The sequence below is a fragment of the Dendrobates tinctorius genome, unplaced genomic scaffold (assembly GCF_039654945.1).
Source record: "Dendrobates tinctorius isolate UK_male_01 unplaced genomic scaffold, ASM3965494v1 ptg000070l, whole genome shotgun sequence".
In the NCBI taxonomy this organism is placed as follows: Eukaryota; Metazoa; Chordata; class Amphibia; order Anura; family Dendrobatidae; genus Dendrobates; species Dendrobates tinctorius.
Window position 1 is genome coordinate 43,627,552 of NW_027361738.1, and position 20,973 is coordinate 43,648,524.

A 20,973-nucleotide genomic window follows, 5' to 3' on the forward strand; every position below is an offset into this window, starting at 1 on the left:
CAAAGCAGGAGATGAGGATTAGCACACACCTAAAACCTCTCAACAGTCTTAGATAAATCCACCAAATGACTTCTCAAACAACAACCACGAACCACCATCTCTAACCAGTCAGCATAAGCTACCTCTGGCAATGAGTGTTTGCCAGGGCCCATAATTAATAGGAGATGGGAGTGGACAACAGTGGACAGCTGAGAGCCTTAATGCACAAAACCTTCCAAGAGCTCTCAACTGGGCAGATTAATTCCTAAATTACCCCTGAAGTGCTTCTAATCAGAGCAGGAGTAGGAAAAATCAGACGCAGTAGTCTTTTGGCTGCTCTTTGTCACGGTAAACCCGTCACAATAGGAAAGGGCCCAGGATAGTGGACATATATACCAGGATGGGGGACATATACACTGAGATGGGTCCAGGATGGGGAACATCCACATCTGGAAGGGGCCTAGGATGAGGGACATTGGTACAGGATGAGGGACATTACTACATAATGGGGGGGCAACACATATGCCCTTATCGGATTTAGAATACAACAAGTGCCCAAACGTGTGAGCAACATGTAGGAGGAAGGTCTAGGTTTTACTTTTGCACCAGGGCCAATCAAACTCTAGTTACGCCACTGCGCACCTCCCACTACAAAGGATAATGTGAACAGAGTCCTTGGTTTCCCAGTAATCAGTCCACTAGAAAATTCACAGTGAAACAGCCATTATTTCTGTGAATGTTACAATCCAAATGGCGTAAAGTGGATAAATCCAGGTGACAAGGTGCCTAAACAGTTAAAACAGAATATGGTGTAGGTCCAATAGACTGGATAAACAATGAAAATGTATTTATTATGGCAGATGCAGATGACCGTATATTCTCTCATCCGAGAGAATCGGATCAATCATGCTTAGCACACTCTGATCAAACTCTGTTGTCATCCGAGTGCAGTCAGATGGTTTCCACAGACTCGTAGCCGGATCAAACTCAGGCATGCAGCGATTTTTCCCTGGTCTGGCTTTGTCTGAAGATAAAATTGGACATTTGCATGTCCGAACAGAATAATATTAGTTGGAGTGCAATCCGATGTTTTGTCGGATCGAACTCTGACCAATAACACAGTCATCTACATGAGCCCTTATACTCATAGAAATAATTAAAACAGCACTTAAAAACGAATAAATGGAGAAGTCCACCTCGTGGCAGAAACCGAATGTTTGTCCTGACCAAGGGTTTCGCCCTACAAATGACAGCTTCTTCAGGGGCTTCACTCTTTTAATCTTTGGAATTGAAGGGACCGATCCCTAAAGATGCTGCAGTTTAGTTGGAATTTTGTTAGATTGATACAATAACACAATTTTTTTTTGCCTTTTACTAATCAATACGGACATATAGGTAATTTAACATGGTTCAGTTACTTCTCTTTGCCTGCATATACAAAACAATAAATATTTTTTATACAACTGCCCATTTATTTGCCAATTACAAAATATAAACTAACAATTGCATCTTATCTTCCTTACCCAGCGCAGAAAAAAACGTACATGACCATTTTGTGCAATCGTTTCATTAAATATCAATTACTGGGTAATGGTGATTATTTAATGTTGCATCTAGCACGCATCATTTGTATTAGAGATTTTATCCTCATATGGAGAGTTTCTTTAACATTAGACAGCACAAAGGTAATGTGTTTCATGGCCTCTCATTCTAAAAGCCTTCTATATTTGCAATCATATTATTATTTTTTTTATGTAATTTTTGAATTGGAAGAAACATGTTCCGAATGTGATGGACTGAAGAAGAAAAAAACCTTTTAGGCCATTTGTGCTATTTATGAGAGAGAAAATGGGGAACAAAAGACAGGTCATTCAGGAGAAGAGAGGAAGGCTCCAAAAGCATCGCGATAATTCTTTAAGTGGTATCTATAATGTACTGAAAAGAGAAGCAAAAACTTTAAGAGACATTTAAAAAACTCAAAATCTTCCTTTTTCATTCAAACAAAAAAATTAAACAAAAAAAAAGAATAGCGGAAGATATGAAGGTTATGTGATTGATTCTAATTTTGATGTGAATTATATGGTGAGCAGTGTTTCCCGTTAATGAAATCCTGCCTGATAACAGCGCTCTAAGATGAAAGTCAGAACACAATGCCGAAGAAGAAGCTACAGCCCATTGCTAATTTACTGCAAGTCCATTAGCTCCCAGAACAGGATATTTAAAACCTTTGTGAGCTGCTTGGAAATGGAATTAGGATTTGCATTTCATTTTGGTTGCATTAATAACAAATAAAGAAGGAATGTGTAACTTGAGGCTTACAGGAGGATTCCGCAATTTAATTTAATTTCTATTTTTCATATCAAGGAGAGTTTATGGTGGAAGGACAGAGATAAAATAGTCTGATATTAATGAATTTTAATCCTAATCACAAAATGAAAGGGCTGTGGGCTGCCTGCAGTATAGGACATCACTGACTGACATAATTATTGGTTTTGTGTACTGCTGGTGTGGTGATTTAAAAGGTTTCCCAGCTTTTTACGCTCATAAAGCTTCAAGAGGATATCAAGTAAAATATAGGAAGCCTAAATAAGTCATTTTTTTTTTACATGCGATGACATTTCATTACGAAAACCTCATCAAGCTTAGCGTAGGCTCATGTGGAACGTCGTTACTGACGTCATACCAGGGGCCTTTTAAATGCATCTTCTGTCTGCTTCTATCCATGCCACTCTCCCACGCTAGTAAGCAGCATCTCTCATTGCAACTACCTGAGCTGACAATGTTCACCTTGACTGATTTCTAATCTTCAGTCTGCATGACAATAGCCAATTAGGTTAGTCGCAGTGGGCACTGGCAACACGATAATGTAAAGTGGTGCATAGGAAGAATGGTGGCTTTGTGTTCTGTTTTAGACACTATTGGGTATGATGGGGGTTTTGTGTTCTGTTCGAGACTCTATTGGGTATGATGGGGGTTTTGTGTTCTGTTCGAGACTCTATTGTGTATGATGGGGGTTTTGTGTTCTGTTTGAGACTCTATTGGATATGATGGGGGCTTTGTGTTCTGTTTGAGACTCTATTGTGTATGATGGGGGTTTTGTGTTCTGTTTGAGACTCTATTGGGTATGATGGGGGTTTTTTTGTGTTCTGTTTGAGACTCTATTGAGTATGATGTGGGTTTTGTGTTCTGTTTGAGACTCTATTGGGTATGATGGGGGTTTTGTTTTCTATTTTAGACTCTATTGGGTATGATGGGGGCTTTGTGTTCTGTTTGAGACTCTTTTGGATATGATGGGATTTTGATTTCTGTTTGAGACTCTATTGGGTATGATGAAGTATTTTTGTTCTGTTTGAGACTCTATTGGGTTTGATGGGGGCTTTGTGTTCTGTTTGAGACTCTATTGGATATGATGAAGTTTTTTTGTTCTGTTTGAGACTCTATTGGGTATGATGGGGGTTTTGAGTTCTGTTCCGAGATTATATTCTTGGATATGATTGGGTTTTGGGAAAAACATTGTTTTCTTTGCTGCAGATCTACCAGTTAGCTGAATGCTGAACCCCGCCCACATCACGAATTGGCAGCTTTCTGTGAACACTGTGCATAGGCAGAAAGCTGCTAATCCGTGGTGGGGGCGGGGTTACACAGAGCAGGAGGACTAAATGATATGAGACAACTAGTCCTCCAGTGATAATCTCCTAATCTCCTACTGATAATACATCGATTTTATTGAAACTACAACAAGGAGAACAGGAGGTATTATTCACTGCATTATCTTTCTTGCTTTTAAACAATTTCCCTTTCGGCTGGTTATAGCTCTACCTACTATCTAATTTAATTTGTCCTCCTGCATTCACTTCTTACTCATCCTAGTCTACACAGGATCTGCATTAAGGCTCTAATACTATGAATAGTACGCTGTATTATTGTGATGTACATTAGATGTCTGTAAGAAATAATTCTCCAGCTATACTAATTATGTACGGGTGACCTAACGAAAATTAAAAATTAAAAAAAAACTGCACACATCGGGCCACATCCCAAAAAAGGCAAGAATGATGACCAGTAAAATACCTACTTAACTTACGTTATTGTGCTGAGTGCACAACAACTTAAGTAGCCATAGAAGATCAGTGGTTGCTGCTGCCGTCAGGTCCAAGTCTGATAAGACCATGGTTTTGATGGAGTTTAGGGAGGTGAAACAAAAAACGGTTGAGAGGCGGTGCAAACTGATGGAGAAAGCAATTTGCTGATGGCAATCCTGTGAATAAAAGTCTTTCTTTTGCTTGTACACTGTTAGAACCTGGACCAGCATTCTCCTCAGAAATGCTTTTGTATGTTATCTGATGAAAAAAACAGTCAGGCTTTGAAATGCGTTGTTTCCATACAAGTCAAATAAAGTCTTTTATTCACAGGATTGCCATCAGTGAATTGCTTTCTCCATCAGTTTGCAGCACCTCTCAGGTTTTTTTGTTTCACCTCCCACAAAAGTGTACGGTGGTCATATTGAAATGATCATGTAACGCTATATGCATTTCGTTAAATGGTCGTTTGCATGTCCTTAACTGATATAATAGGAAATATTCGTTTTTCTTTCCCAATTTATTGATTTATTATTCTTTGCTTATATAGATAGCACTTTACATACATTATCATCACTGTCCCCAATGGGGCTCACAGTCTGAATTACCTATCAGTATGATTTTGGCATGTGGGAGGACACCCACGCAAACACGGGGAGAAAACACAAAGTCCTGGCAGGTATTGTCCTTGGTGGGATATGAACCCAGGACCCCAGTGCTGCAAGGCTGCAGTGCTAACCACTGAGTCACCGTGCTGCCCTTAAATATTCCCTTAGTCATTGCAAAAAAGGGCAATAAAATACTTTAGGAGATGTCTCAGGAATTTCCTTACGAAGTAAAGTTTTCATTATCCAGAAGGAAAACAAGGTTTATTTCTGAAAATCTTGCAGCTGTGCTTAATATTTAAAATCTAGTGGGAAAAGACAATATCCAACAACAAGCAGCTATGTCTGCATCGTTTCATAAAAATGTCAACCTAGTTAGTTGGCTGGATGGTGGGTAAGGTAAGGGTGTACATTACTTTGAAAGTGTAGCTTTTTTGGCACATATACAACCAATTTTTCTCCAATTTATTTCAATGAAAAATTAAGCAACTATGCAAATAGTTTCATTTCAATGACAAATATCCTAATGCTTAGTTTCTGCAAATCCTAAGCTGACCTATGTGCAACCATGGTAACAGACTACAAACTACGCTGTGTAGTCTGATCTTACAGGCATAGAACACTAAATGGTTGGAGGGTTTCAATAAAGTCTATTTGCCAAGTTGCTTCATTTACATTTCAGATGCATTGGAGTTTGCATTTAGATGCATTGGTTGTTCCATAGTCTTTACAGAAAACTTGTCAGCATGATTTAGCAATGTAAAGCAAAGGCATAACCATAACGGCACGGTTATACTGATTAAATTAATACTTTTTGTGAAGAAATCTGCTTTGTGGTTCTTGCTTAATCAGCATTTGAAGTTTTCTGCTAATGAGATTTCATGGCACAGTGACCGGACTGTTGGTAGGGTCTTCTCCTGCCCCGGCCCCACCGCCTGCCTCCAGTCTTTCAATGACAGGTCACTGATTTTTCAGTGTTTCACTTTCAGGTGACTAATATTTAAATTTTGACGTAACATTTCTAACAGGAAGGAGTCAAGTCACTGAAATATCAGTGACCTCTCATTAAAACGCCAGAGGCAGGTGGAGGGTCAGGTACAGGAGGACAAAATCCTACCCACAATCCCGCCCTTGTGCAAAGAAAATTTCAAATAGTGATTAAACAAGAACCACAAAGAGGATTTCTTCACCAAACGTATCAATGTAATCAGTATTACAGCGACATTACAGCCATGTCTTTACATTACACAAGGGATAGCACTCGCAAGAGGGAATTGGTCGTCTGCATGAGCCATTAAAGGGGAATTTTGTAACTACCTCTTACACACAAAGCTGATGCAGGTGTCTTGACTTTTTTCACTGTATTTTTAACAGCTAAACTAGGAATGCAGCTCAGGATAAATGTAATGTATATACAGTATATATATATATATATATATATATATGATCTACTGGATGGGCTTAAATAATACTACTTTCTATTACAATTATATTACCCAAAAGCCACAGTTTTGTGTCCGCCATCGCCACCGTGTCCGGCGGGCAGAGAATGGGGGGGCACGCCCCACGACGCATGATTCCTACACATACTAATAATAATAATGTTTATTTATATAGCGCCAACATATTCCACAGCGCTTTACAGTTTAACAGTGTCAAAACACAAGTCACAAGTAACAAAGTTAACAATAGCAAAATAAAACGACCCTGCTCGTGAGAGCTTACAATCTACAATGAGGTGGGGGAGATACAAAGTACAGGTGTGTATTTACAATGGTGTATTTCCAATGATGGTCCAGCCATCTTGAGAAGGTGGGGGATGGAGATAGTGAATGGGCTACACACGCACACTTACACATAAAATGTCTTTCATTAGTGAACGTGATAGGCCGCTCTGAACAGATATGTTTTGAGGGAGCGCCTAAAACTGTGCAAATTGTGGATAGTCCTAATTTCTTGGGGCAGAGCATTCCAGAGGATTGGCGCAGCGTGGAAGAAGTCTTGGAGTCGGGACTGGGAGGTACGAATTAGTGCAGAGGTTAGTCGAAAGTCTTTTGCGGAGCGCAGCGATCGGCTAGGCCTATAGACAGAAATGAGGGAGGAGATGTAGGGGGGTGCTGCACTGTGGAGAGCTTTGTGGGTGAGAACAAGTACTTTGAATTGGATCCTATAATGAATGGGCGGCCAGTGTAACGATTGGAGAAGAGCGGACGCGTCCGAGTACCGATAAGCCAGATAGATGACCCTGGATGCTGCATTAAGTATGGAATGGAGAGGGGAAAGTCGAGTAACGGGGAGGCCAATTAATAGAGCGTTGCAGTAGTCCAGGCGGGAGTGAATCAATGTGATAGTGACGGTTTTTGTTGTTTCCGTGGTGAGAAAAGGGCAAATTCTGGAGATGTTCTTTAGGTGTAAGCGGCAAGAGCTGGCAACAGATTGTATATGAGATGTGAAGGAGAGATTGGTGTCAAACATAACGTCCAGACAGCGTGCCTGCTTCCGGGGTGTTATTATGGTGCCACCCACGGAGAGGGAAATGTCAAATTTAGGGAGGTTAATAGATGGCGGGAGCAGAAAAAGTTGCATTTTTGAGAGGTTAAGTTTCAGATAGAGAGTGGACATGATGTTGGAGACTGCGGACAGACAGTGACTGGCGTTCTGTAGTACCGTGGGGTTAAGGTTGGGGTATGACGTGTATAGTTGTGTGTCATCAGCATAAAGATGGTACTGAAAGCCAAATCTGCTGATGGTCTGTCCAATTGGGGCCATCTAGAAAGAGAAGAGAAGTGGGCCAAGAACTGAGCCCTGAGGTACCCCAACAGCGAGAGGAAGAGGAGATGACGAGGAACCAGCAAACAAAACACTGAAGGAGCGGTCAGAGAGATAGGAAGAGAACCAGGAGAGAGCGATGTCCTTAATGACTAGTGACTGGAGCCTATGGAGTAGGAGACGGTGGTCAACAGTGTCGAAAGCTGCTGAAAGTTCGAGAAGAATGAGCAGAGAGTGTTCACCGTTACATTTTGCTGTCAGAAGGTCATTGGTAACTTTGATGAGTGCAGTTTCAGTCGAATGTAGGGGTCGGAAGCCGGACTGTGAACGGTCTAGGAGGCTATCTTGTTTAAATAAAAATGCATTGTAGGAATTAAAGAAGAACTTTCCGATATTTGGGGATTTTTTTCCCGACCACATCCATCTGTGGCCAACTCTTCTTATCACGCGAGTCGGTTCTTAGTATTTGGTTGTGTATGGTGTTAGCAGGAAAGGCTCAGCTCGTGAAGATGCTGCTTTGCACTCATTTCCCTACACTGTGGCTGAGATAAAAAGCCTTAATGCATTTCCAGAACAATCAATAGACAACCATGTGCTGCGCGCTGAACACGGGGCTTTGTTTGAATAGCAGCCAGAGAGCTCTTTAATTTTCTCCTGTGTAACGCTGAGTACCTGTAATAGCTTTCAGACTGTCAGGAAAACAGCTGTCGTCTTTTTGCTTCTTCGCCAGAAGGTTTGTTACGCAAGTAGTTTTCATAACAGCAACTGCAGCATCTCTCACATTCTCCTTTTCTCTTACGGAGCATTTACGGCTTTTATGTACTAACACATGCCATGGAGGTGGCACATCTGGGACATCCTATATTCAAATATGCAGTTATAAAATACCAACATTTCCATTCTTGCACAGTTTCATAAAAATTTTCGTTGGAAATCTTTATCACATTAGCTTCACATTTCAAAGCTAACTAGTAACAAAAAACTTAAAGGGAATCTGTCATCAGGTTTTTGCTATCTCATCTGACAGCAGCATAATGTAGAGAAAGAGACCCTGATTCCAACGATGTATCACTTAGTTTACTGGGTGCAGCAGTTGTGACACAATCAGAGATTTTAGATGTAGCAGAGTCCAGAAAGCCCACACAGCGGCTTTCTGTGTACATTGTTTATTGATAACAACCTACTTATCAGTCCTAGGGGTGGAGCTGGACCATCAGGTGCATGAGCAGCTAGTCCTGCAGTGACACATCACTGGAATTAGTGTCTCAGCCTCTACCTCTGGCTGCCCTTAGATTTAATAGCAAAAACCTGCTGACAGATTCCCTTTAAAACTTAAATTCACCATGTAATGTGTATTAAAATATTACATTGATATGTTACAAACCCAGTGTTCCATAAAACACTTATCTCCCTATTAAGTCGGTTCTTGTAAAGCTCACACAATTTTTTGAGTCGCTGATTATTTTATTAGGGTGATAATGCAAAAATACAATTACAAATTTCTAATAAGTTTACTTGAAACCATTTTCAATATTCTTTTAAAAAAATAACACAGACGCAATGTTGCAAATAATTATTAAAATATCCTAACATTATGGGACAGATTCATAATTTGCTTTTTGTTTAAGTCATTTTTCTTTTCTTTTTGGCTCGTGATATTTGCTGCCATTTTTGTAACAAATTCATCAAAATGGTGCACATGGTAGAAGAATTTGGGGTAAATTTTAAAAAATGCTCTTTATTCTTGTCTTTAGAGATTTGTGCAACTTTTCAGTGCAAAAGTCACAAAATTTTTTAAAAATTCTTAAACAAAACGTGCCAGAAAACTTACACCAGGTAGGGACTGGAGTAAAAAGTCCCACGACAAGAGGAAATTTCAAAAAGTCACATTTTATAAACATTTTATAAATCAGGCTAAAAACATCTGGGGAAGCCAAGTTCTTCTGAACAGATAAAAAAAATAATTAAAAAATAAAGACAATGTGAAAAAAAATAGTGCAAAGCTTGTAAAGAATAAGGTACAAATACTAAAGCCGCTAAAAATAGCAAATTTCTCCAGAAAACTGGAGAAACGACAATCAGGGCCTTTGTGTCTACAGCTCCTATACAACCCTATATATCTCCATGGTAACAGACTACAAATAATCTGGCCCAGATGCCACCTCTCTGCTGTTCAGAACCCCAGTGTCTATCAGCTATATCCTACTTCTTCTCATCACACTTTCTAAAACCTAATGTGGACAAAACTGAACTCATCTTCTCTACTCCATCTTACTCAATCCCCTACCAGATCTATCTATCACAATAAATTACATCCTGCTTTGCCCTGTACCAGAAGTCTGCTGCCTCATTGTAACCTTTGACTCTGCCCAGTCCATCAAACCACACGTCCAAGCCCTTATCACCTCCTGCCGCCTCCAACTCAAAAATATTTCCAGAATTCATCTTTTCAAACCTGCATATACTAAAATGTTAGGGCATGACCTCATCACCTCCTGCCAATATCCTCTTCTGTGGCCTTTCTGCTAACAATCTCACACCACTCCAGTCCAACCTTAACTCTAGTTCCTGATTAATCCACCTCTCCCCTCACTACTTCTCCGCCTTTACCCCCTGCAGATCCCTTCAATGGCTTCCAATTTCCTAACAAATCCAGTTTAAACTACTCACACAGACCTACCAAGCCGTCCAAAATTTGTCTCCCCCAACATAGTCCCTCGACACCTCCCCACACATAGCCTCTGGCCCTCACAAGTCCTCCTTCTCTCAACCAATCTCCTGAAAGATTTTATCAAAGCATCCCCCCCTCATCTTGAATTTAGTGCCTCAACACATCCAAGTGTCTACCACAATTGAATCCTTCAGATGCAACTTGTAAGAAGAGGGACCAGACCGGGGGTACCTGTTTTGCGCCGGATCCGGAACTGTCGGGGCTGTTTCCTCTGTTGTCCGGGGAGAAGCTTATGAACCTGGACCGACCTTTGCACTGTACAGCAGGGGGCATGGCTAAGTGACGGGAGCCACAGCAGCGCGCACGTAAACAGACAGACTTGGTGGGAACAAGCAGCGCGCGGCAGGGAAAGGTCAGTGCTCCGTCTCTTGTGCACTGGAATAGCGCAGGCCCGCGCTCATGCTTCCCTGTGACAACTCACAGAGACTGTGACCAGTATCGTGCCATGTGCCTGCTGGCTCCTGCAACGCAAGGTGCCAGATGCTCCTGGGCCATGAATAACGTGTGTGCACTATCTAAGAAGGACCGGGTGACTCACCGTGAACTGTGCTCTTACTCCCCGGTGTATATCTGTCAGGCCACGGTAGGCTCCGATAGTGTTATGTTGTGGACTGTACCGCACCCCACACAGCAGACCATGGACCAAGGAACTCGTTAAAGACGTTGAGGATAAATCGCTGCTGTAAGAATTTGGCTCAACGACGCCCACAGGACGACACCGTATCTACCACACGCTGACTGTGTTTGCGCCATTGTACACAATGTGGACTCTCCAGTCAGGAAGCCGTCGGACTGATAAGTTAACCCTTGAGAACTGTTGCTATCTCTATTATATTCTTTACCTAATCACGTATATCAACTGTTATACCCCTGTTTACCCTATCTCCTCCCTGCGTGGAGTATACCCCTGTTCAAGTAAAACTGTGTTATCTTTTGCTCTGTCTCCTGTCCGTTACTGCATCCTCCAACCTGCTCACATCTTCAGGAAGCTCTAAAGGCTGCAATAAGCCTGCTTTTACCTCATTGCCACCGGAGCTCCTACAACCACCCCAACCTACCGTTGCACTGTGCACGTGATGTGAGGATTCTAAATTCTGTAGTCACACAGAGTGACTGCAGACTTGTAGCTTAAGACCGGACAACCCCTTTAAATAATAATAATAATACTAAACTCGTGTAGTATGACCCAGCATTAATTCTTCCATACTTTTGTCCACTCTTTTTGATACTATACTTTTGGTGAGCAAGAAGAAAGAAACAGAAAGAAGTATAGTCATAGAATTAGACTATATGTTTTTTTTGTAGCCTGTAAACCTTGAGACACATCGGTCTGCACAGGAACTGCAGAAACAAAACATTAGTAAATTGGTAAAGATTTCTTGCCAGATACAGTTTTAGTAAAATGATACCTCTCCAAAAAATAAATATAATAAGTATAACAATGTAAAAAAACATTCATACGATTATATAGAATACGCAACTCTCCTTGGGAGGTGAGTCTGAACTCCTGCGATTCCGAAATGTCCTGCATCTTCCCACTGACTGCCACAGAAAAAAAACTGTCAGAACAAGAGATCTCACAACTCTAAGCCCTATAAGCGGTCATCAGTTTGTAATTCATATTTCTGGGCATATATCCTCTTTATTTCTTTTTTTTACATATTTAATGTGTGGATCAGGGCTGCAGAATGCTGACAGTTTGTAATATACTCACTGTCAGCATTCTGCACTGTTGCCTAGCAACCACACTTGTCATGTGAGCAGCTCTCTCCTAATTCTGGAGGAGCTGCTCACAACCGGTCTAAAGTTTTCCTTTCTGGCAGAGACTGGACGTAACGTCATAACCGACAACACCCCTAGTCTCTGCCAAACCCTCCTCCAGCCTCCTGTTACTGATTCTGTCACTTGCACAGTCAGCCTCCTCAGCAGGGCTGTGGAGTCGGAGTCAGAGTCCATTTTGGTGGAGCTAGTGTCGATATAAAATGGACTGACTGACTCATAAAATATATAACAAATTAGGTACGGTAGTTCAATGCAGTATGTGCTGTAAATGTTTTCATAAGAATTTGAGAAAGTTGTAGGGGGGGTAGAAGAAGACTTCGGGTCAAGAAAAGCTTAATATGAATAGTGTTTTATATGAATGTTTTGTTGTTATATGTTTTTGATAAAGAGTTTTGCATTTTATCCTTAAGGCAGGTTTGTGTCTCGGATCTCCGGCAGGCTCTGCTTTAAAGCCGTTTCTGCGGATTCCGCTAGGGGAACCATTACAAAACATACGGATATTGTTTGCATCATTCAGGGTTGCACACAGTTAACAGCAAGGGATTAGCCCATACACTGGGAGGGGTTAGAGAAGATAAGAATGAGAAGCACCTCCAGCTTTAGGGAGAGTCAGGTTAAGAGTCAAATTCAGAGTCAAGTGCTGGTGGAGTTCAGTCAGAGGAAGTGCTGGATAGAGATGAGCAAATTTGTATGGATTTTGGCCCCGAATCAGATTTTTACATATTCGAGCCATAGTCGAACAATATTCGTGCCGAATGCATGTCTTATCATCGGTTCTGAACATATTCGATGATTTCTACTCCCATTGACTCTAATGACTTTTGGCTGTATTCAACGAATATTGCAAAAACAATATTCGATGCCGATCGTATTTGGAACCGAATCCTAACAAATTCGCTCATCTCTAGTGCTGGATAGTCACAGTGTTTGATAGGTTTCAAGTCAGTGATGCAGCAGCGGCAAAGTGGTCCAGACAGTACAAAGTCTCCAAACAGTAGGAGGAAACATCTGAAGCTTTGTGAAAAACCTGGTTCAGATCAGTGATACTGTTTAAATTTGGGAGAGTGGTCCTCCTGTACTGGGAGGTAAGGCCACATGTACACATCCAGTATTTGGTGAGTTTTTTACCCCAGTATTTGTAAGCTAAAACCAGGAGTGGGTGAAAAATGTAGAAGTGGGGACTTGTTTCTATTATGCTTTTCCTCTAACCGTTTCACTCCTGGTTATGGCTTACAAATACTGGGGTAAAAACTCACCAAATACTCAATTTGTGCACATGGCCTAAGGGCTGTGTACCAACTTCAGGCTGTGAGGCAGCGCAACATCAGTGACGTCACCGCTAGTCATATTTCATGTTTGAAAGCTATGGTGCTACTGAGTGCTGCCTTATTTATTTGATTATATATGAGTTGGTAGCTCTAGGTAAGCACCTGTTCACACCTAGTCTACATTTGGATGTGGCAGTCAGTTTTTTTAAATTTGTATTCATTAGCCATCTGACTGAGCACGCCGCCTTTTAGCCTCAGGCGTTTTTAATCATAGCAAGATCCTACCCCTCCACAAATATATAGATTTCAGTCCAAGAGAGGATTCACAGGTTGCCATACACATGAAGACTTTAGTCTAAAAGAGATTTGGCAGTGTTAGGTCCTGGAAAATGAGAATCGCCTTAACGTGGCTTCCAGGTACACATGAATTGACCAATTTATGCGCTAAGCATTCTCAGTTAATGCAGTTATGCAATTTAACTTTCATATTTCATGTTTGCAAGCTATGGTGTTACAGGGTGCTGCCTTATTTATTTAACGAACTGTCTCTATGAAATCAGATATGATTTTTTGAACATTTTGCCCCCTGTGTGTCTAAAGATGCTGTTGAACTGTGCGTTTTTTTTTCTCTATAGTCTTCTATGGAGAGCCTGAAAAAAACATAAAAAAGTGCAGAATCAAAGCTTTTGTGTACTTTCAAACACATTAAAAACACTGCTTCAAATCTGTACCATACTGGAATCAAATAAGAGTGAAAGCACACAAAGATTTAACAAAAATGCAATAACCAGAAATTTTTATTGAGTAGTTTGGTGCAGACACCTACAGAAAACGTTCAGAAAAATAAGGAACCATAGTATTTATGCAAAGTATGAACATGGCCTTAGGGCTCGCGCAAATAGCCGTATTTTCGGTCCGAGTGCGATCTGACAAAATGTTGGATTTCACCTGGACAAATCTTATTCTATAGGACTGCGCACTTGTCAGATATTTTCCTCTGACGAAAAAATTGCTGCATGCCCAAGTTAGATACGATATTCATATCGCACTCGGCCATGGAAGTCAATGAATCCGTAGAAATCATCAAACTGCACTTGGATAAAGTCTAAGCGCAGTCTGATTTCCATGGACTGGCACAACGGAGAAGAAAGACATTTTTTTCCCCATCTTCTCATCTGAGAAAATTGGATCAGACTTTGATCATACTCTGATCAGAGTTTTATTTGCATAATCAGCCTAGTTCTCTCAGATTAGATAAAATATGCTGGTGTGACCTGAGCCTTACAGAGACAAAAAAAACACCTTATATAGTGAAGCTTAAGTAAAGATTAGAAATTTATCGCTGCTACAACTCTGAATGAAACAACAAAAAATTAATCCATAGGTCCCATCTGACCCGGCTACAAAGTCTACTTCCTGCTATCCTGTGTGGCCTGCTGAATGTTCCTCGCTGCTGCTATGCCCCCTCTGACAGCTCTTCCTGCCAGGGTAGAAAGAAATGGTAAATGGGTGGCTAGGGACATGGTAAAAACTTGTTGCGGAGCACACAATTAATAGCCAGGTGTTGTCATTCCCTTTTTTATATGGTGTATCCCTATACAGTCTGACACTGTCAACACTAATTGAAAATAGGGTGGAAAAAAGCTGCGCTGTCAAAACAATTGACAACCGGGGGAGAAAAAGAAAACGGACATCACTAGGGCGTGTCACACAGATGTGCGAATGCAGCCTAAGGGCAAATACGGTTTTAAAAAGTCAGCAAGAGAACAGGTTTCAGGATGAACATCTGCTTTGGAGGGGATTAGATCTCATTAGGGCAGGTGCACTCAAGCGAATATTCTCTCATCCAAAAGAATCGGGTCAATAATGCTAATCACACTCTGGTCAGAGTTTGATTATAGTGTGATCATAATGTCGTCCAATTCTCTTGGATGAAGAGAAGATGGAGAAAAAAAATGTCTCCATCTTTCCCATAGTGTCAGCCCATGGAAATCGGATATCATCTGGGTGCAGCCTGTGCTAGCATTTCTTCTGCGGTGTTGCTATCACTGTGTCAAGAGTGGGAGAAGAGGGTTGCAGTGACAATCCAACACAATGGGCAGCACTTTGAACACATTTTATAAGTGGTCATAAACTTGTAACTAACTCATGAAAGAATAAAAGATAAGTTAAAACCAAGCACACCATTGTTTTTCTTGTAAAATTCTCAATAAGTTTCATGTTTCACATGACCCTCTTCCCATTGGAAAAAAAAGTTGGATCCAAAATGGCCGACTTCAAAATGGCCGCCATGGTCAACAACCATCCTGAAAAGTTCCCCCCTCCCATATACTAATGTGCCACAAACAGGAAGTTGAAATCACCAAATATTCCCATTTCATTTAGGTGTATCCATATAAATGGCCCACATTGTATAGTGTAAGTGTACAGTTAACACACTAACTCACCGGTGACGTCTCTCTAGTTGAAATCCTTCATCTTCATTTTTATTCTTCATCCAGCGCAGACCACCATCACTTCTTCCAGTCAGGACTTGCCTCTTTAGAAAATAACACAGTTATCTAGAGCACCGCTTCCAGAGCACATTCCCCAACTTCTACACTATGCCAGATAAAAAAAAGCGACATGGTGCCGCTCTGAACAGTAACAAGACTCCCCCACAATGAAAACAGTATACTCAAAAATAAAATACATCACAGCAGTAATAATATCCCTTAATAATCCCCTACAGTAATAATGTCCCACATCTTGGCCCCATCCTGGACACAAATGATCTCTATCCTGCCCCATATGTTGCTCCATGTGCCTCCCATACTGCCATCATATATTGCCCCATGTGTCTCCTCTCCTGCCCTTTATGTTGCACTATGTGTCTCCCATCCTGCCGTATATGTTGCCCCATGTGTCTCCCATCCTGCCATCATATCTTGCCCCATGCATAAAGTAGATATGACAGGCTCAAACCCCAACTTAGGTGCTCTGGGAAAAAACAAGACTAAAGTATAGGAGTAACCCCGGCACACTAATAACATGAAAGTAAAGTCTTCTCAACGACAGTCTTTAATTGTTGTGATTTTATTGATTGTGAAAAAAAAGGGTGGTGTTACAATCCAAAAAAGGGTGGTGTTACAATCCAACGTTTCAGCTCTACATCTCGAGCTTTCATCAGGGATATGACTACAATATATACAATAAAAGAACAAAAATCAATAAATAAACTTTATAAAGTATTATAAAACCAAAAATCTAGTGATAGGTGATACATAAGGTGGGGACAGTGTCAAACATCCTTTGTGAAGGTGTGTATGGATCTATAATGATGTGAGGCCAGTGAGTATGTATTGTGGTGTGATATGGTGAACATGTGAGAGGTTGAAAAGAGGAATAGAGTGAAGGTGTAAGGAGTTGAAAAGCATGAATGTGTAGGTAGTGTTGAGAAAGGGCATTAGGGGACAGTGAAGTGGAGTGGGAATAAAGGTGAGGTCATCTAAGGAGGCAGTGTGTAAGGGGTGCTCTTGGAAATGTTAAGGCATAAGGTATAAATACCTAGATCCTTGGTTTTGAGGTGTGTGTATAAGTGGTATAGGTTTGCCTTTGTAATCCAGCTGCTGGAACGGTACCTATAGTAACCACTGAGAAAGGGTATAGGTTAAGGAATAGCAAGGTATATAGAAAGAAAAGATATAAAAGAAAGTTTTAGGGGTCACATACCGATGTGTAGGGTCAGCACATGACTCCCGTCCTAAGGACAAAAAAGCAGGTCAATAAGCTGAGATGGAGAAAGGAAACCCAGTCTATGAAGACTGTAGGGCACCATTACCTTGTGTCCTAAATCTAGTCAGGTGTGGAGGAGGCCGGAAGTGCATGTGGCTTAGTGCAGTGATGTTAAATACTGTCAAGCACTTCCTGATTGGGTGGGGAAGGGGCGGGAATGGGGGGAAGGGCCATCGCCATCTTAGTGAGGTCAAAAATGTCTGAATGAATGTAATGAGCATGTGCAGGGCGGGGATAGAGAATGAGCATGTTTTGACTTGACAGGAAGTGATGGTGGCAGTCGCCATCTTGGTGAGGTAAAAAAATGTCAGAATGAATGTACTGAGCATGTGCAGGGCGGGGATAGAGAATGAGCATGTTTTGACTTGACAGGAAGTGATGGTGGCAGTCGCCATCTTGGTGAGGTAAAAAAATGTCAGAATGAATGTACTGAGCATGTGCAGGGCGGGGATAGAGAATGAACATGTTTTGACTTGACAGGAAGTGATGTTAATACAAAAATGGTGGGGGGAACAAGAGGCGCAATAGTGCCCTATCACTAGTGACACTAGAAGTATGAGCGGTATAATACAGTTCCACTCACCTATTCCAGTTGTGTAACCCACAACTGGCTTGAGAGCATATCACAGAATCAGCTTTTAAGAAGCAGTTGATCTTAGGAATAATCTGGTTTATATTTTATGAAGTTTATTTTAATAGCAGTACCACTCTTTGCTCCCCTCCTAAAACAAAAATAAAGAAGATTGTTTGTTACAATAATAATAATATTTTTGACATATTTCTTTGATAATTTTTCATAACAATTCTTTTATAACAACCATAGGACCATATATTTAACAGGATAGTGTCATGAAAAAGCAGTTTATAGAACCTTCGATCCACAGGCACTGATACCAGTGAGACGGTGGCGCTCAACATTAGTCACAAGAGAAAACACTGAAACCAGCAAATACATGGGTTCTACTACCCTGAAAGTCGGGTGACAATGGGTTTATAAAGCATTTTTTCTGCAGTGATAGTCTGGATATTTTAGCAATGTTTCTGCTGCATTTTTCATGGAAATTTTTACATCATTATGTTTGTAAGATTGTTATGTACATTTTAGCAAGTGTTTTGGACCATTTTCTTGTTTTATCATGCTATTTATGTGAAATTCCGCCAAAAATGTTGGCCCCTCCCCCAGTGATGACCATTATGACATCACATGTAAACAGAACACACCCATAATTGCTAATGTAAGGGGCTATAAATTCCCTGCTCCTATGGCTGATGTAATATCCCTGAGGAAGGTGCCAGGAAGGGCGCCGAAACGCGTAGGAGGAAATAAAGGAGTACACTGCTACAACATCTTGCATCCCAGGTGATTTGTGAATCTCGGCAGCGCGGACTGCAACACACCCTGCTTCCCACAACTTTCTGAAGGAAGTGATGTTGGCAGTCGCCATCTTGGTGAGGTCAAAATTGTCAGAATGAATGTACTGAGCAGGTGCGAGCCATCCAGGAAGTGAAGTAAAAAAGGGAGGGTTGTGAGGAAATGTCACATGCATACAGGCGGCCATTTTAACGGTGGGACTGTGAATTCAAAGATGGTGGAGACATAAACACCAACCAGGTACCTTTCTCCTCGGGAACCAGCACCCAAGAGACGTTTATTCTCAAAGATCTCGGACTCAAGATCCCGAGCACGTTTCAACCACCTCGCCTCTATCATCCTGTCGAGACGTATATTTCACTTGTTAATGCTTCTGTGGATAAGTATATAGATGAAATCAAACATGGTAAATACCACCTTAAGCATAACCTTAATAGAGAAGAATCATTAGCACTGAAAAGTCTTAAAAACAACAAGGACATTGTCATAAAGCCTACTGATAAAGGTGGCTCCATTGTAGTACTGGATAAGAAATACTATCTGTCTGAAATCCAGAGACAACTCTCTGACGTCACGACATACAGAACCATCCCCACGAATCCTATCTACTCCATAGAGAGAAAGATAGACAATTTGTCAACTTCCACTTAAATTTGGGTACAATTGATTCTAAACTGGCAGAGTATTTGCACAAAGTCCCATAACTCCAGTCATTTATATACTCCCCAAAATACATAAAAATTTGGAAAAGCCCCCCGGTAGACCCATAGTGGCATCTACCGACTCTATCCTCTCACCCCTGTCAATAACCTTGGAAAAGATCCTCACTCCACTAGTACCAAAAATTCCATCTTATCTCAAAGACACCAGTGATTTTCTGAACCACGTTAGAACCCTCCATGACATTCCTTCCTTTTGTTTATTAGCCAGCCTAGACGTCAACAGCCTATATACTAGTATAGATCACGATCTTGGCATCGAGGCTGTCAGATGGTTCCTAGATTTACAATCCTCTCTTAGCGAACCCCAGATATTGTTCTGTACCGATACACTCAAATTGGTCCTCAACAACAACTATTTCCTCTTTGAGGACCAATTCTACCTTCAGGCACGGGGTACCGCGATGGGGGCGAATGTAGCCCCCCGTACGCTAACATCTTCATGTGTAAATTTGAGGCTGACTTTGTCTACACACATCATCTATATAGAAAACATGCTCTTACCTGGCTCAGATACATAGACGACATCTTTTGTGTATGGACAGGTGACACCAATAGCCTCACAGATTTTGTACATGACCTCAACCAGAGTATACCGAACCTAACCTTTACCTCACATTCCAACACACAGTCTGTCAGTTTCCTTGACACCATGATCTCTAAAACTGACTCTGGCACCCTTACAAGTGACCTTTACGTCAAACCTACAGACCGTAATAGTCTACTACACTGGTCCAGTTGTCACCCAAGACACGTGAAGATAGCTCTACCTAAATCCCAACATGACAGAATTGACCGCAGTCTCAACACCTGATATCAGGCAAATGAGACATGACGAGATGACTGAAAAGTTTCAAACAAGAGGATACCCCAAAATTAACGCTGAACAACAAACCAGAATTACCCAACGTGACTGTGATGTAGAGAATAGGGTTAAGTTCATCAACACCTATCACCCGTTCTCTCCTCTGATCAAAAAAGCAGTCCTTGAACACTGGCCCCTACTAGAAAAGGCTTACCCGGGGATTGAAAATTTCCAAAATCCTCCTCTCATCTGCCATAAGCGGGCTCAGAACCTAAAAAACACTTTGGTTAGAGCCGACGTGGGCTCCCACTTCAAGACATTCAGGCAGAAGACATTTAGCACGGTGCGCAACGGAACCTTCCCTTGTTTGGGTTGCGCACAATGCACGAATGTTAGTAAAGGCGATTCATTCACCCATCCGAGGTCCGGCAAACGGTACAAGATCAATGGCTATTTTACCTGCAACTCAAATTTTGTCGTCTATTTAATCAAATGCCCATGCGGCCTAGGATACGTTGGGGAAACCACCCAGCATGTGAAAGACCGCATTTCCAAACATAAATCAACCATCCGGTGTGAGAACACACTTTTACCAATTCCTGCCCATTTTGTGGAAAATAGACACTCTGTAAGCCAACTGAAATTTCAGGTTATCGAACAAATCCCTGTACCCAGACGAGGGGGTAATAGGATCCAAACTCTCAAAGAGCGTGAAGCGTATTGGATATATCACCTAAATACCCTCCATCCACACGGTCTCAATAGAGAATCTGAAATGTATTATTAATCCCTTCTAAATTCCACTTCATAGTGAATTAGTTTTGTTTTTCATCAGGAGTTTAAAATCACTACCAAATAAGTTCTTTTCCTACACAACGTTTTTTGGTTTATAGGAGATATTTCTGACATAAGTGTGTTAATATGAACGCCATTTTACTCTTTGTATGTAAACCTTGCTCTAATTACCTTTCTTTGTTTTTAGGCAGGAAAAGGAAGTTTCTCTGAAACCTGATAGGCACAACCAGCACTGAAATTATCACCGTGCATGAATTCAGCACAGTCCCACCGTTAAAATGGCCGCCTGTATGCA

At 41.2% G+C, this 20,973-nt stretch overlaps 1 protein-coding gene and 1 long non-coding RNA gene across 3 annotated transcripts in view; both read right to left on the bottom strand.

The window, feature by feature from the left end:
* PTPRN2 (protein tyrosine phosphatase receptor type N2) overlaps window positions 1-20,973 on the bottom strand; it is a 1,309,069-nt gene that overhangs the window by 1,084,935 nt on the left and 203,161 nt on the right. The gene's annotated exons all lie outside the window — the stretch shown is intronic.
* On the bottom strand, window positions 13,675-20,973 carry LOC141095550 (uncharacterized). The gene is made up of 3 exons (XR_012233419.1): window positions 16,925-20,973; window positions 15,661-15,752; window positions 13,675-13,863 (listed from the first exon to the last, which is right to left on the bottom strand). It is a non-coding gene; the product is annotated as an uncharacterized lncRNA (long non-coding RNA).